Genomic DNA, 14,727 nt, shown 5'->3' on the forward strand with positions numbered 1-14,727 from the left:
AAATAATGCAAAGGTCTCATAAGTTTGACTTTTGTGATTCCAAGCTCTCATTGCAACACTACACCACAATTAAAGCTAATTTTCCCTTTTAAAACATGCTTATCATTTTCTGTACCTAATAATTATATGACCCACTGGGCCCCCGGGGGGGCTTCACTGCTGCAACAAAGTCAGTAGAAAAAAAAAAGAAAAATCTTGTAAAAGTCAATGCAAATTGGAAACTGACTGGATGCCAGGACAGTAAGTTGAGGATTGGGTTGGGGGAGGAGGAGGAGGAGGGGGGCGAGGAGGGGAAAAAATGTCTTTGAACTAGTTTTTGCTTGCAGAAAATATCGCTCCTGGGTTGATATTCTTTCTGAAGTGTTTCATGGCAGCGAGAATTAAGAAATAAAGCAGAGAGCCAAATGATTCAGTGAAAAGATGGCACACACCCACAGGTATTCTGTTCACATGACATCACCATGCGTAAAATTGACAACTTCAAGTTTTTTATTATTGTGATTTTTGAAAAAAATACTTGGTTAGTTTATAAGAACCTCTTCCAAGACAGAGCAAAGTTGCTCAAGTCTTTGTCGGGTTTTTGTCAGTCCGGCAGTTTTCATTAAACGCAACTTTACAAAAAGACCTATCAGGGCTTTTGTTCTTAATCGCATCACAGCCGCATGAAGGTACATGTGAACGAGAACTTTTTTTTTCCTTCCTCCACCTTCCTTCATTCCTTGGAAGAACGTTTGCTCTGACCTTGACATGTGCAGGCTGGCTGGATGTTTTCCTCTCTTCTCAACTCGGCTCACGAACTGGAAACTTTGCTCCTGTCATCTCTCTTTCTTATGATCGCTCTGCTTTCTTTAGCTTACGCACACAGGGAACAGACTGGCCTGTACCTGGGAGGATAAATGCTCAGTTAAATTGAATAAACACGATCCAGACATGCGCCATTCCGGCCTGTCTGTTGCGAACGACTCGCAGAGATCCCCCGATTCCATCAGTGAAGAAGGTGCAAAGATTAGATGTCAGCCGAGAGAGGCCACTGTCAGATAAAAGAGGATCCACGGCTCTCGCGATAAACGTCATTTTAATCCAACATCAGATAATCAGTGATTTTACTGAAATGGTTTCATAGCTTCCTTTGTTATCTTTTGATGATAGATAGCAGTATAGAGTGCATACGTTCACGCTAGTATTTCCTCTAATTTTTTTTTGCACACACCCCTGCTGTTTGCTCGGTTCCTCTCAGTTTAGCAACGTCTTTGTCTTAAGGTTGAAGTGAAAATATACTTGTATTTTTCCATCTGTGTAATAGTTTGTAAGTGTTCGATCGGTGTCTAATGCAGGACTTGAGAGGACCCACGCCCACGCGCCCCACCCTCCTAGTCACCATATATGTTTACGCTCCAGATGCTCTCTTGTCCTCTCGTGTTAAAACAAAATCGCCTGTCTATCATCTCACCATAGGTGCACTGGGTGGGGCAGGATTCCAGTCTTTTGAAGCGAACTTGTCATGAGAAATCTGCATCGCCGGGACAGAGTGCAGTCACAGGCACAAGATTAATTGTTTGCGGTGCACCACTTCAAACATTTTTTTCCAGACGCTCCATTATAATAAACTTTTGCACAGCTCGTCATCACCTGTGTGCACACCTGCGGACGGGCACGCTCAGTGAAAATGTCAGTTGTTGTGAAAATACACGCACGTGTTCACGTGCAGGAAGGCGAACATGCACACAAGGGTTCATAGTCTTGGAATATATACATGCGTGTATATGTTTACTTAAAATGTGTAGATCCATAAAATAACTGCATAAATGTATATTGACAACTGACACTCCTCTACACACACACACACACACATACACACACACACACACACACACACACACACACACACACACACAAAAGCATGCACGACTCCGGGCAGACTGCAGCAACACAACATTAAGCGGTTTTCTCTTCTCTGTTATCTCCAGCTTCCTTTTTGCCCTTTGGTTAAACATTCTCTTGGCATGCATGATCTCATTTAACTTTGATTTCCTCTTTTTCCAGGACGGCATCCTCGATGGTTCCAATTTCCAGCCCATTCCCCAATTTTCAACCCCAATGACAGACAACACATGCTCGAATGGATGCTTTGCTAAAGAAGGGAATTGGTAAGTGATGATTTTAAATGCTGTTTAAGATAAAAAGAGGAGTTTTCAACAGATAAGAGTGTGCCTGGGTAGAGAGCAGGAAGCTCGGAGATACCAGTTAGAATGTACTGTTACAGTAGCCACATACCACATGTGTGATTTATGGTGCTGGGCTTCAGATAGCGCTGCAGTAGAAAAGTATTTTTTTCTTTTTTGTCGTTTTCAATAAACTATTACTTTACATTAGATATGAAATATTTCTATAACAGTGTTGGAAAAAAAAGCTTTCATTTTTTTTGAAGTTGTGCTAAAACTCTGAACCTAAAGGGAATATGTAGATAATTAATTTTATTCTTAAAAAAAAATCCTAAATTTAAAATGCAAAACCCTCCAATCAGTGTAATTTGAAGATGAACTGTTGAACTGAACTGACCTGACTGGTTCTCAGTGGTGTAACAATAATTATACATATTGCATTCTGGGCTGAAAATAAATACAAATTATTACACCTTTTCCTGAATTGAATTTAGGCTTTGGATGCATAATTTTAGTATTATAAATTAAAACATAATTATAGCAAGTTTTATGTTTTCTTTAAACAATAAAGTTCTTCTGATTATTTTATTACTATCGCAAAATAACTTAGAAGCCTTTCCCTTGAGAAAATTTGTAAAATTAAAAATAATACAAAGGATTGATCCCCAAATAATGACAATATTTATTGAATTTGTTCCTCTCCAGTGTGGACAGTGTGTCCAGCATGAAGTGCTTTTTTTTGTTTTTTCCTCTTGGTTGAAAAGAGCAGCTCATTGTAGAGCTTTAAGTGGTTTGTGTAATCCCATATAACCTATACCATGAAGCCACAGGATTGTGAAAATCTGTTTTCAGCACATTTTGAGTAGGAGCGAACCTGGGAATTCTCTCTCTCTCCCTCTCTCCCCAACTCTGTCATGAAACAGAGCACCCCATTTCCATATCAATCGGATTAGTTCCAAGACCAGGCAAGTAGGAGTAATGTAAGTAACCGTACAAATTTAAATATAGGACATCAAAAACATTGTTAGGCATTCATTTATTTTTGAGGCAGCCCTGGCTCTCTGTTTCCCTCTGTGAAGATGAGATGAAAATGTATCTCCTTAAATTTATTTTCATTTTATTTTGAAAGGCGCTCAGCACCATAGTATTTTTTTTTTTTTTTTTTGCCATTTCATGTGCACCATGGCACCCCGCAGTTTTTCTGTGCTTAACCTCTTTTGTGAAATGAATATGTCATATCGAGCAATCCACTTGTTCAGAATGCAACGCCAAAGCGATTTCAGGTGGGCAGCGTTCACGTTCACACGGGAACGGACGCTAACAGTCGTGGGCCGTGGACTCTGTGGTATTTCAATCACGGTTAAACATTTAATTCATAATGGAGTTACACAAGTACATTTTCACATTAAATTTTTTTTCATACTGTAGATAAAATAAAATATGTTGAACTTTGTGAGTGTTTTTATTACTGGGATTACAGGTTGGTTGGTTGGTTTCAATAATATTGCAACAGCAGTGAAAAAGTGAAAAATCCAACATGATCTGATGAGAGACAATAATGTCAGAAATTGTAAATGCTGCACTTTTAATTCTGGTGTTTTTTTCATTTTCAGATTTTAAAGCAAATAATTCCATTAAACTTGTTGAGGAGTTTCTACAAACGACACTGTTAGCTGTGTGTGTGTATTATTCCAGATTACAAATTATCACCTTTTTAACTGCACATAAAACAAAATCTCTGAGTCAGAACCAATAAAAGGAGAACATTTGTTTGGAGCACTTGCTCTGAGTGGGAGGAATTGGGAGGTCATCGTGTGTGAGAGAGTATCGGAGAGATTATTCAGCAGTCCGTGCTGCTGACTGATCAGACGGCCCAGAAACTCCCTGTCCGGATGTGGAGATAGATAGATGGATGCCTGCCTGTGCTTCCTCAGCCCTTTATAACTTAGCCCGTCTCTCTCTGTAATTGAAAAACTAGCTAGGCTGTTTTGTCTTGGGATTTGTCCCTTTATAATGCAGCTTCAAAACAGGAAAACCAATAGTGGGAATAGACCCCCAAATGTAATTAATTTTGTTGGGGGCTGTGGGGGGGGAAGAGGGGCTGTGGGTGGGGTGGTGGTGGGGGTATTATTGCAGGAGGAAGAATTCTAATCAGTTGCAGATTCCTTCCTGTTTGGTTAGCGTGACCGTGGCCAATTACCAGTGAACTCTGTGTTACAGTTTCACTTCCTGTGCTACCCAAAGAATGGGCTGAGGACGCTGATGCAGAACCGTGGAGGACAGAGCGAGGGAGTGCAAGAGAGAGAAGAGATAGCAGGGAAAAGACAAAACAAAACACATGAAGCCGAGACAGCAGGAAAATAAACAGAAGAGAGGAGGGGGAAGAGAAAGAAAAGGAATGGGGTGGAGGGGAAATCTCCGGCCAGATCTTAGGTGCACATACGTCCTTTATCCACCTAATATAGGACATGACATGTGGTTTCCAAAGGAAATGAAAGGATTTTGGACCTGATTTCTGGAGCTGTTCTCAGGTAAAGGCTGCAACTGCAGAGCAACAGACTTGAACTCAAGGCACAAATGCAATAACGCATAACTCAATCACTGCAGCGATGTTATCGAAAGACACAATTTGGCTTCGCTGTTTTCCCCTAAATGGAATCAAACCACAAGACTGAACAACTGAATGACAATTGGCTGAGGCCCACCTGAATTTGCATAAAGTGTCCTTATTCTTTTTGGGTTTTTTTGTTTTTTTTAGCATGCAGAAGTAACTCAATAAGCTATGGTACTTCCTGGGAAATTCACCATACCTATTAACCCATATACCGCTTTTGGCCAGGCCAGCTGTTTACACCATATTACAACAACATGCCTGAAATGTCAGTCATTGCAGGACTTGAGCCTTTTTTCTTGTTTTTATTGCGTGAATGCTCGCTCGCTTCCACCTCAGCAGGTCGGCAAATACATGAGATTTTGGTGGGAAGCTAGACTCGGTGCCACCACAGAGATTTCCAGTGACAATCGCTAACAAGCTCCACTGCCAAATTGGTTCCCTTTGGCTTGATTCCACTCCTTAATTCTCTCCTCCCTTACCCCCGATTGCTCCTCCAGAGGGGTCTAGACTCATAGTTTCCCATCTGTAATAGTTTTTGTGGCATGTTACTCTCCCCAATCTACTCCTATAATTCGCTTTTGATGGCACAGTTTAGTTGTAGTTAGAGGAGCCGTGCACTCTGGAGACAGCATTGGCAGTGGGAAATTAATTGATAAATCCTGTTGTGATCTGATCGGCAGCGCCACTGTAATGCACGTCCTCTATTCATCTTCTTATAAGTTGTAATGGTGGAAAATTTTTAAGGCAGGCACATTTATTTGCTTAAATATAGCATCAGTTGCAGATTGCTACTTGTAAGGTATACAATATATCTTACAGATTAGACAGAGGTAATTGCCATTTCAACAGTGTCAGTGATGACACTGCAGATAAATTCAAATAAAAAACAAACATGCCGGGAGTGATAAGAACAAATTTCTTTTCTGGTAAAATTCGAGATATCTGTTTTATATTACACCACAGATGACATGACATTTATTACCATTTCCAGCACAGTTGAAAACATCTCAAGGGGCCCGGTACTGTAGCGGTTACAAGTGGAATAAACTGCTTAGAAGATGTTCAAGGGATGATGCACATAACTGGCAATATGAATGTGAATTCCCTGAGAAGCTTATTTTTGCACACACATACACACACGCACAGAGTGAACAACATGAGAAATGGGCGAAGAGCCATAGTATTCAGTGCAAACTGGAGGGCCCAAGTCGCTAAACTAATCCTAGTACCATAGGATCCCACTTTCAGCCCTGTCTTTTGCTGCAGCTGCCTGGGATCATTTCACAAACACGAGGTATTCCTGGAAGAATTGATTCTGTTTGATAGTACATTGATCACACACATCGCCTGCGGACAGAAGATGGCTTTACAAGCAATAATACGGGAGACAATTATATTATTTTAGTGAAATAAGACAGAGTACAAGCAGCGAGTGCCAATAGCCCAGGCAGGGGGAGGGAGGCACAGGCGGGCCCCCTCTGCGGCTGCCTCGGTGTGTTTGTGCTCCATCCTCAAGTGGCACGGTAATCCACTAAACTTTCCTCCACCCGCTTCCCTCAATGCAATCAGGATGCGAAGGCTCACCAGTGATTGCGTTCATTTGTAAAAGCATCCAAGCCAAAATTGAACCCCAAGGCTGATAAACTATAAAGATGCTGATCAGATCGCAGCTAAGGAGTCCACACTTGAGGGCACGAGGTGTCAGGGCTGGAGCCAAAAGAGCAATGACTCTGTATACCTCACTCAGAGCGAAGCGACTGCCCCGGAATACAAACAAGAGGGGAGAAAACACATAAAGACGACAACAAACTGCGATAGGATTTTTCATCCTGCAGCATCTCCCAGAAGAGGAGGATTTTTAGATGTTGTTTTTTTCACCCCCCCTTCCCTTCTTCTGTTTTATGGACTCAGTTGGTAAATGCATTTATTGCTCAGGCTTAAGCAAATGTATTTTATTGATGAATTCTGTGCGAATTTCATAATGCATCTCATGAAAAGCAGAAGCCCAAAAGAGATCTTGCAAAGAGAGCTCATATGTTTTCAACCCTGCAATAGTAAGTTGGAATGAGAGCAATATATAACTATTCAAGTCTGGCCTATTTTGTCTTCCGCCGCTTTGCCCTGTTGTCACCGCACGCACTTGAAGAGTTACTAAAACTTTTTGTCTGTTAGTTATTTCTCACAGCTATTGCCCTGTGTCTTTACTTTAAACACACATCTTCCCCCGCCAAAGCACAAAGACTGAGGACAGACAGGGGAGAGGAAAAAAACAAAAAAAAAAGAAAGGCAGGATTTGAGGATCTCCATCCTCGTGGCCCCAGTGCGTTAAATGTCAAAGAGCAGTCAGCGGGAGAGACTGATTCCAGGAGGCGATGTGAATGGGACGATTGAAGACCTGCCTTGATTGACAGCTCCTCCTCTCTCGCTCTGCCCCGAGGGTGATTGACAATGTGGTTCATCTCACATTTTGTGACTGAGCTAATCCAGTAAATTCCTACCAGACGCAGCACAACTCAGCAGAGACCTGCCGCTCCTTTCCCAGGTGGAGCTTTCATTTTATCTTTCGCCCTCTCCCCAAAATAAATATGTTTTTCCATCTGTGGCACTCCAAACAAATTGGGGAGGGGTATGGTTGGGGGGGACTATAATTAAGTGTAAGTACATAATTAAGCGAGTTTAGAAAAGTGCTAGTTTTCTATGAATTAAAATGTAGACTAATTACATGTGGGAATTAGCCTGCTGTTGTGCTAGTGATTAATATTGTCATAGGTTACTGTCTCAATATGCTGCCAGTTAGAAATGGGATCACCTCACTGGAACGATTGATCTCTTGCCAAGTTCAATAATTAATTGACTCAACAATCACTGACATGCAACTATCTCACACGTCGTCTCCTATGCCCACAAGGTGCGTCGCTCGTCCTCTTGACCTTGCACCTGTATTTTGACGCGCGCCTGTTCCCAGAAAGTCGCTTCCGCCGCACTGCAGCTGGCTTTTCAAAGGCAAAAGGAGACACGAGTGCAACATAAATAAAGAAGAACAATGAACTTAGAAGACCTCCGACCTTGTTTTTGGGTGTGTGTGTGCGCACCGTTGCCAGTAGAGCCCGAGAGTTGTTGCAGTTTCGTTTTTTCTTTTTTTGGGGGGCCTTCTTGACAGCCGCGACCCACATTAGTGCAGCAGCTCTGTAAGGAGAGAAATGGGGGAAATACAGTATTTGATGGTTTCATTAATCATCATTCCTAAATTATCACTAAAGTGAGGGTGTGCGTTTAAGAATGATTAATTGCAGAGTGAGGCTAATCAAGCAGTGAATTACCTGCCTGCTCTTTTTGCAGGAGGTTGGTGTTAACCTCAAATGCAAAGCAAAACGGTGTCACGGAAAATCAGTCAGAGATACTAATCGGTGAAGGCCCTTTGTTTTAAAAAACAAAGAGACACACATTGTGACGTCAAGTAAAAACGACTCTCCAGAACATACAGGAAGAATGCTCCTCCTACTCTTCTGAAAACCATACGCTAATACTGAAAGATAAGGCTTTTAAAATGTTACCCCCGGTTCTATGAATCCAAAACTGTGTTGATCTGTGAAATCTTTGTAAATGACGAGGCTGAGAAAATGTTCTCGGCTGCTGCAGTGCTAATGTCTTAAAACTTTCTATCTTTAATTACTAAGGACAGCATTGACATCAATAATTCTCTGTCTTGGTACAGGTGGCTCCTGTGATCTGCCCGAGCAGAGCCCAGACAATACCCCAGTGTGTACAGATCAGGTGTTTAACTTATAAGCATGATGAAAGCCTCGGCAACCAGTTGCGACAATGGCAAAGTGAGATAATAGCCCGCCAAGATGAGCCGCGGATGACTTGTACAAGCATCAAACTTTCACGGTGCATTGCACACTCTGAATGGTATGCTTTTGAAGTCAGAGACTCTCAGGGGTGTGGCAGACGTTGTCTGGTCCACCTCAGCGTGTTGGGTTATTAGGCCACTGCTTTGGCTCACACTAAGGCGCTTTCTGATAAGGTTTAGTATTCGTGACATTCAAACGCGTGCGATGTGACCAGATCCTTGAGAAAGGAATAAGTATTGCATTAAAATATACCCCATAATTTGACTCATGCTTCAGAGCCAGCGCTCATTTGGAGGCAAATATTTTGTTCACATACACAAATGAGCCCTCCTAATTGCACGATTTTATGCACAATTCAAATTCAAATCATTCCTTCTTGACACAGCCAATACATCTGTCACGCGGCTCCTCATTTTTTTGTTGAATAATTAAAAAAAGAAATAGAGAAACATACTAATGAGGGAACCTTACTTGAGGGCTTTGACGCTCCACTGACTATCATATTAATGTATTCCTGTGTGAATTAAACGCATCATCAAACACCTAAGTTCCCTCCATATTTTCCTCTGAAGACAAGGGCTGGACACCGGTGTCTACCTTGCCCTCTGCAAAAATGAAGGGCATTCTTCATTAATACATCTCTTGTGATTACTTGTTAATAGCCATGTACTAAAAAGGCCTCCTGCTCAAATTGACAAAAACGCCGGGAATTTAGCTTTTTATGACAATGACATTGTTTCGGTCAATGATTAAGTCATTAAGATATGTTAAAGTCAATTTAAAGTGATATGTAGATTTAATATACCTTGCTGCCTTTGTCTTTCCCGGCTCTCTATAAATGTTGTATGCATCCAGAAACCTCCTTTGCTGTTAAGAAAAAATAGATATCTTGAACTGTGACAGCTGCAGACATGTTTCAGACATGACAAAAGACCTTTGTGAAATGAATTTCCTTACAAAGATCACAGGAGTTGTCTAATAATGTGCCGCAAACACAGTTTTTCCCATCCTATAGTTTAACTTATTAGATTGCTTAAAACAGACAAGCTATCCAATCCTGTGCCAATCCAAATATTTTTTCCAGACAGCTTTCTAGGCGGTCTTCTGATGTGGCTCTGTGTAAGAAACCAGGCACGCCAGATCAGTGTGGAACCGTTGGTTTAAGTCATTTTTATTTCCATTTCCTTAGGTCTCGGCACCAAAACAGCTTTCTTAATGGTTTGGCTTAAATTGCACCTTTCTACATGTTAACCACGCTTCCCCTCTTCTCACCAGGATGATGAGTCATAATCCATCCACCCCTCCATTCTCTTTCACAGGGACATATAATCCATTGTCTGAAAATGAGTGACCAAAGGAAAGCAAAACATTCCAACATATTGGAAGAGAATACTTTTACACAAACACACACTACTTCTGTGGAAGCCTGGTGTGTTTTATCACCAGCTGTTACAGCAACAGTATGATTTCTTTGTCTTTTTCCTATCCTTTCTTCAGTATACCTTTGCACACCTCCCTAAATCTCCCTCCTTCCATTTATCCCATCATCCCTGCCTACTCACCGCAGACTTACAGTTAGCAGAAATCCTTCCTCTCGGTTTCTGACAGCTTAAACTGGCTCATTAAGGCAAATTGGGGAATAGCAGAGTAAACTGAGCTTGCACTTATTTTAATGGCCGCTTTGTAACAGAGCAAACATGCCAGCTCATGCTCCATGTAATGGCTTGTCCATACTGAAGACATATATTAGAATTAATTATCATAATAGACCATTTGTGCTTAACTACTAAATGGGTCAGTTCTTGTGGATTGTACCGCAAGACTTTAGAGAGATAAGTTAAGCTGTGGGAAGAAAAGGTGGAAAAACGAGTGGAAAAAAATCAGATTCTAATAATTACACTGGCTCCAAAACAAAGGCACAAAAAGTACAAAGCACACAGTTAAGGTGGGACTAAAATGTTGGTTTGAATATTTTGAATAGAATTGCCCATAGCCGTTAGAGAGCAAAGCAGGCAATGTGTGATTGATCACGTCCCACGGGGGCGACAGCCAGCATGCCATTTATACACAACAAACGGCATTGGCTACACTAAACTAAGCTCACACAACCTATGCAGATAGCACAGTCTTTCATTTTAACATGTGCATGCTAAACCTGGCTGATAAACGATTTGCCTAGCAGCACTTCCGTCCATATTTTATCACGGCAGACAATGCTCGGTGGCGTTGCCAGACTTGGTGTATATCCAGTATTTAGGCAAAAAAGCTTCTCCTCAACCTCTCAACAGCTTGGCACCCATAATTAACTTCCACGGGACTGATGGGAGCTTAGTCAGAGGCAACAGGAAGAGAATAAAATATAACACAACAGCTCAGAATAGAAGAAAACAAGAGAAAGAGTCTGTCAAGTCTGGGTCAGTGATGGTTCAGAGCTTCTTTTTCCTCACTGTACAGATAACCTCCATCATCCAGCAAGTTCCTGTTAAGGGTAGAAATGGCTGAAAGGATTAATGAGTGTTTATACTTGAAGCTCTGTAGCTGCTAAACGCATTAAAAACCTTTAAGCTGTTGCATGCCGAGAACATTTTAAGCTAGTATTCTCAAATTTGCCAATAAGTATGAGCAGGGTGGAGTGTTAACTTTCCTATCCAGAGGCAAGAGCCTGGCAAATCTGGAGTTCCAGTATTTTAAAGTACTTTTTTAATTTAATGAAACAAATTTCTTATATTAAAATTTGAAATAACAGAAAATAGAAACACACCGTTTCTTGAACCAGTGCGTTCATACACTAAAAACCACAAAACATGCGTCTACATGCATCTGATTTTTCAACTTTGGCTTTTTCTCAATGGAGTGTCAACCAGACAGATTACAGGATAGATCCTGCATGTGCTTTTTGTTAAAGGGGTTCATTAATAGCTGGATATGACCTCTGACCATCCCTTTAAATCATTAGCCGGTCAACTGGCGGTTTCTGTTTACCATGCTCATTGGAGAGCGGCGTGTTAGTCGAGGTGGTTAGGTGCAGGTATTTTGATGTTGATGTGCATCAGCTCATATCTGCTTAAATGAGAAAATATTACATTGGATAAATAATAAAATTCGGTCCAGTATGTCTCATTACTGATATCTCATTACTGTATCACATAGAAATAATAAAACAAGCAGTCTTTGTATATTAATGTATTTATTGTAGTTAGACTGGGTAGATGTCAGATTGATCGGGGAAGCTTTATGTTTTTAAAAAAATATGATAGCAAAAAATTGAAAGCATTTGGATTAAGAAATAAGAGTTACAAATGTAAGCGCGTTCATCACATGTGTGTCCATTTGTCTCTATGTGTGTGTATAAATGAGATAGGAGGGTAGCTCCCATTCAGTAACCTATCACTCGAATCTAGCTGTGGGGCACAAAGTCCATTTGTCACGTCCCACTTTTGTTATCGCGCTGCTCTTCAGAGAAAACAAACAACAAAAGTGCACAAAAGACCTCCACAGAAAAACGCTGCCTCATCCAATGAGAGGTTTGCATTAGATACGAAGGGGAGTGCAGGAGAAGTGAAGCTCTGCAGAGAAGGCAGGGGAGGAGGGAGATGTGTGATTAAATGCGTGTGTGTCTGACCGTCACTCTGAGCGGGTGCACGGCATGTGTTTGTGAGCTTTCATAATGTGTGTATGTGTACGTTCGGCACTGTGTGGAGGTGTGCAAGGGATGTCTGTTAGGAGGGTACCCGGAGCCTTGCCATAGCGCCTGGTGCCTAAATCATGTGTACAAGCTGTTTCCAATAAACTGTTAAATTTGATAAAGAGGTCTGGTATTATATTACAAAGCCCACAGGGCACTCGGACCTCTGCTATCATGAATACATTTTGCCTGATAATAATGCTGTGACTTCAGTCGCTGCCACAGGAAAAACTGCTGCCCTCCTGGAAAATCAAGTTGCGAGGCAGGGTGACACCTGTATAAATGGACAGGTGATGAGATTATAATATATTTATGCTTTCTCGGTTAGTGTTAAGGGACTTCTACAAGTGAGCTTGAGTAACACAAGTGACTAGAGGGGGTGACTGGGTGTGCCACAGGGGTAAATCCTCTCACCTCACAGATCAGGACTTTTATTCATGAGGGGAAAACTGCAGAGATATACAGTGGCATTTGGTTATAAGTCACTGTGGTTTTTTGAGGCATCCATGATACTAAAGACCATTTGAGTTTAGAGGATTTACAGCTTAGAGGAATCCTTTTTTTCCCTGTGAGAGAAAATAATCACAGAATGAAAATTACTGTCTTTTAAATACAAAACCCAGTAGTCAAAATTGCACTAATTTGGGTCATTATGGACATATTTTACTATAATTTATGATATACGTATATTTTCATAGTTGCATCTACATACTTGTAGGTATTCTTTTATTAATTTCTTACTTTTAGTGTCAGGTTATTCTTCCAAAGTAAAGCAAAATAAAATAAAACTTTGTTTGAAGTTGAATGTTGTTATATTTAGAAACTTAGTGAATAAACTGTTATATGATGTGAGAATGTGATCAAACTTTTTATCAGAGAGAAAGTGTGAGTTTTTGGACACTTGAGCCTAACATTAGCTAGCATAACATTAGCTAGCATAACATTAGCTAGCATGTCTAATCTGCTGCTACTTGTGACAATATTGGGAATAAATAAGCATGGTTTTGAGTGTTGTCTCTTTCCTTTGTGTTTTTACTTTTTTAGTGAAGGGGACCCCTCCAAAGATAATAAAACCTAGGCATGGTCCTTCATATTTTGAGTCTGAAGGTGCAGGCACGAATTAATATTTGCCTCCACGATACACGAGTGCCTTCAAGTTTTCTTTCCCTGTGGCTTTGGCGGTCTCTAGCCATACATATAAAACGCAGAACATCAGTGTTCATCTTGCTACTATATTCAAGATAGCGGGGCAACATGGTGGCTTCCACAAACTAGCGGCCGCTCTTATGTATTTTTAATTGATTAATTCTAAGTTTATAATAATGCATCAATTTGTAATTTTTATATTATTATGTTGCCTTTTTCCATTACAGAAATAAAATAATTGCTGACTGTACCTTTAAGTATTTTAGTTTAAACCAGAGAACTGATTGAAAGTTAAGTGTGTTTTAAATAGCATAAGACTGATTTTGTAAACTAGTCCTGTTTGTAGTAAAATAGACAATAAAAGGGGGGTATTGTTTGGTGTGTGGCGACCTGTTGCTAGCTCATTAACATGAATTGTCCTCACTCAGTTTAGCTTTTTGTTAGTTAAATAAAAGCATGTAACCAAGTAACACTGCTGGTACTAATAAAACACACGTTCCTGTGATCTTAGGATTTTAGAATTCCTTACTGTGTTACAGCAGTCTTATTTGGTATTCCCGACTGCACCAGTCTGCCCCATATCTCTGGTCTCCATACAGTATCTAGGTAGCTAAGAAGGTAGGCAGGTGATGAATGTTCAGTAATTGTAAGAGTTCAGTGGTAAAAAGATTCAAATCCATGACAGTGAGAAATGGAAGAGAGCCCCCGGGGGAAATTTCAGGCTGTGAGGAAGTGCATCCAACCTGTCTAAATAACAGATCACACCTCAACTTGGTCACTTGCTCAGAACGTAGGCTCTGATATTAGAAATGTGCCTTTATTGCAAATGAGGGCTGCTGTGCAACTCAGTGTAGCGCCTTGTTTTTCTTATTAAAAAACAAGTATTAAAGGTGTTACATGCATACTTTTGGCATATTGACATTAAGCAAATAAAATGTTAACAGTTAAAAACAAAAAAAAAAAGAAGGTCAGAAGCACATGGATACGTCTCATCACTATTCTCCAGTTTTCCCACTGTGGCTTTGAGAGGTTTGAGATTTGCTCAGTGTGCAGCATTTGCATAATGATATGACAAATGAATTGTGGAATAGGTGTCGTGTGTTTTGGTGGGTGCATTTGTGATTCTGCATGCACACAGCGACGAGAGCTTGTGTAATGTGCGCATAAATCTGCAACCTTGTTACATGTGTGCAGTTGTCTGTCTGCGCTTGTGCACGATCATGGGTCTACTTACAGGGTTTGAATGCTCCACGGATTACTGTTCTC

The sequence above is a fragment of the Perissodus microlepis genome, chromosome 9 (assembly GCF_051167445.1).
Source record: "Perissodus microlepis isolate ML-2025 ecotype Zambia chromosome 9, ASM5116744v1, whole genome shotgun sequence".
Lineage (NCBI taxonomy): Eukaryota > Metazoa > Chordata > Actinopteri > Cichliformes > Cichlidae > Perissodus > Perissodus microlepis.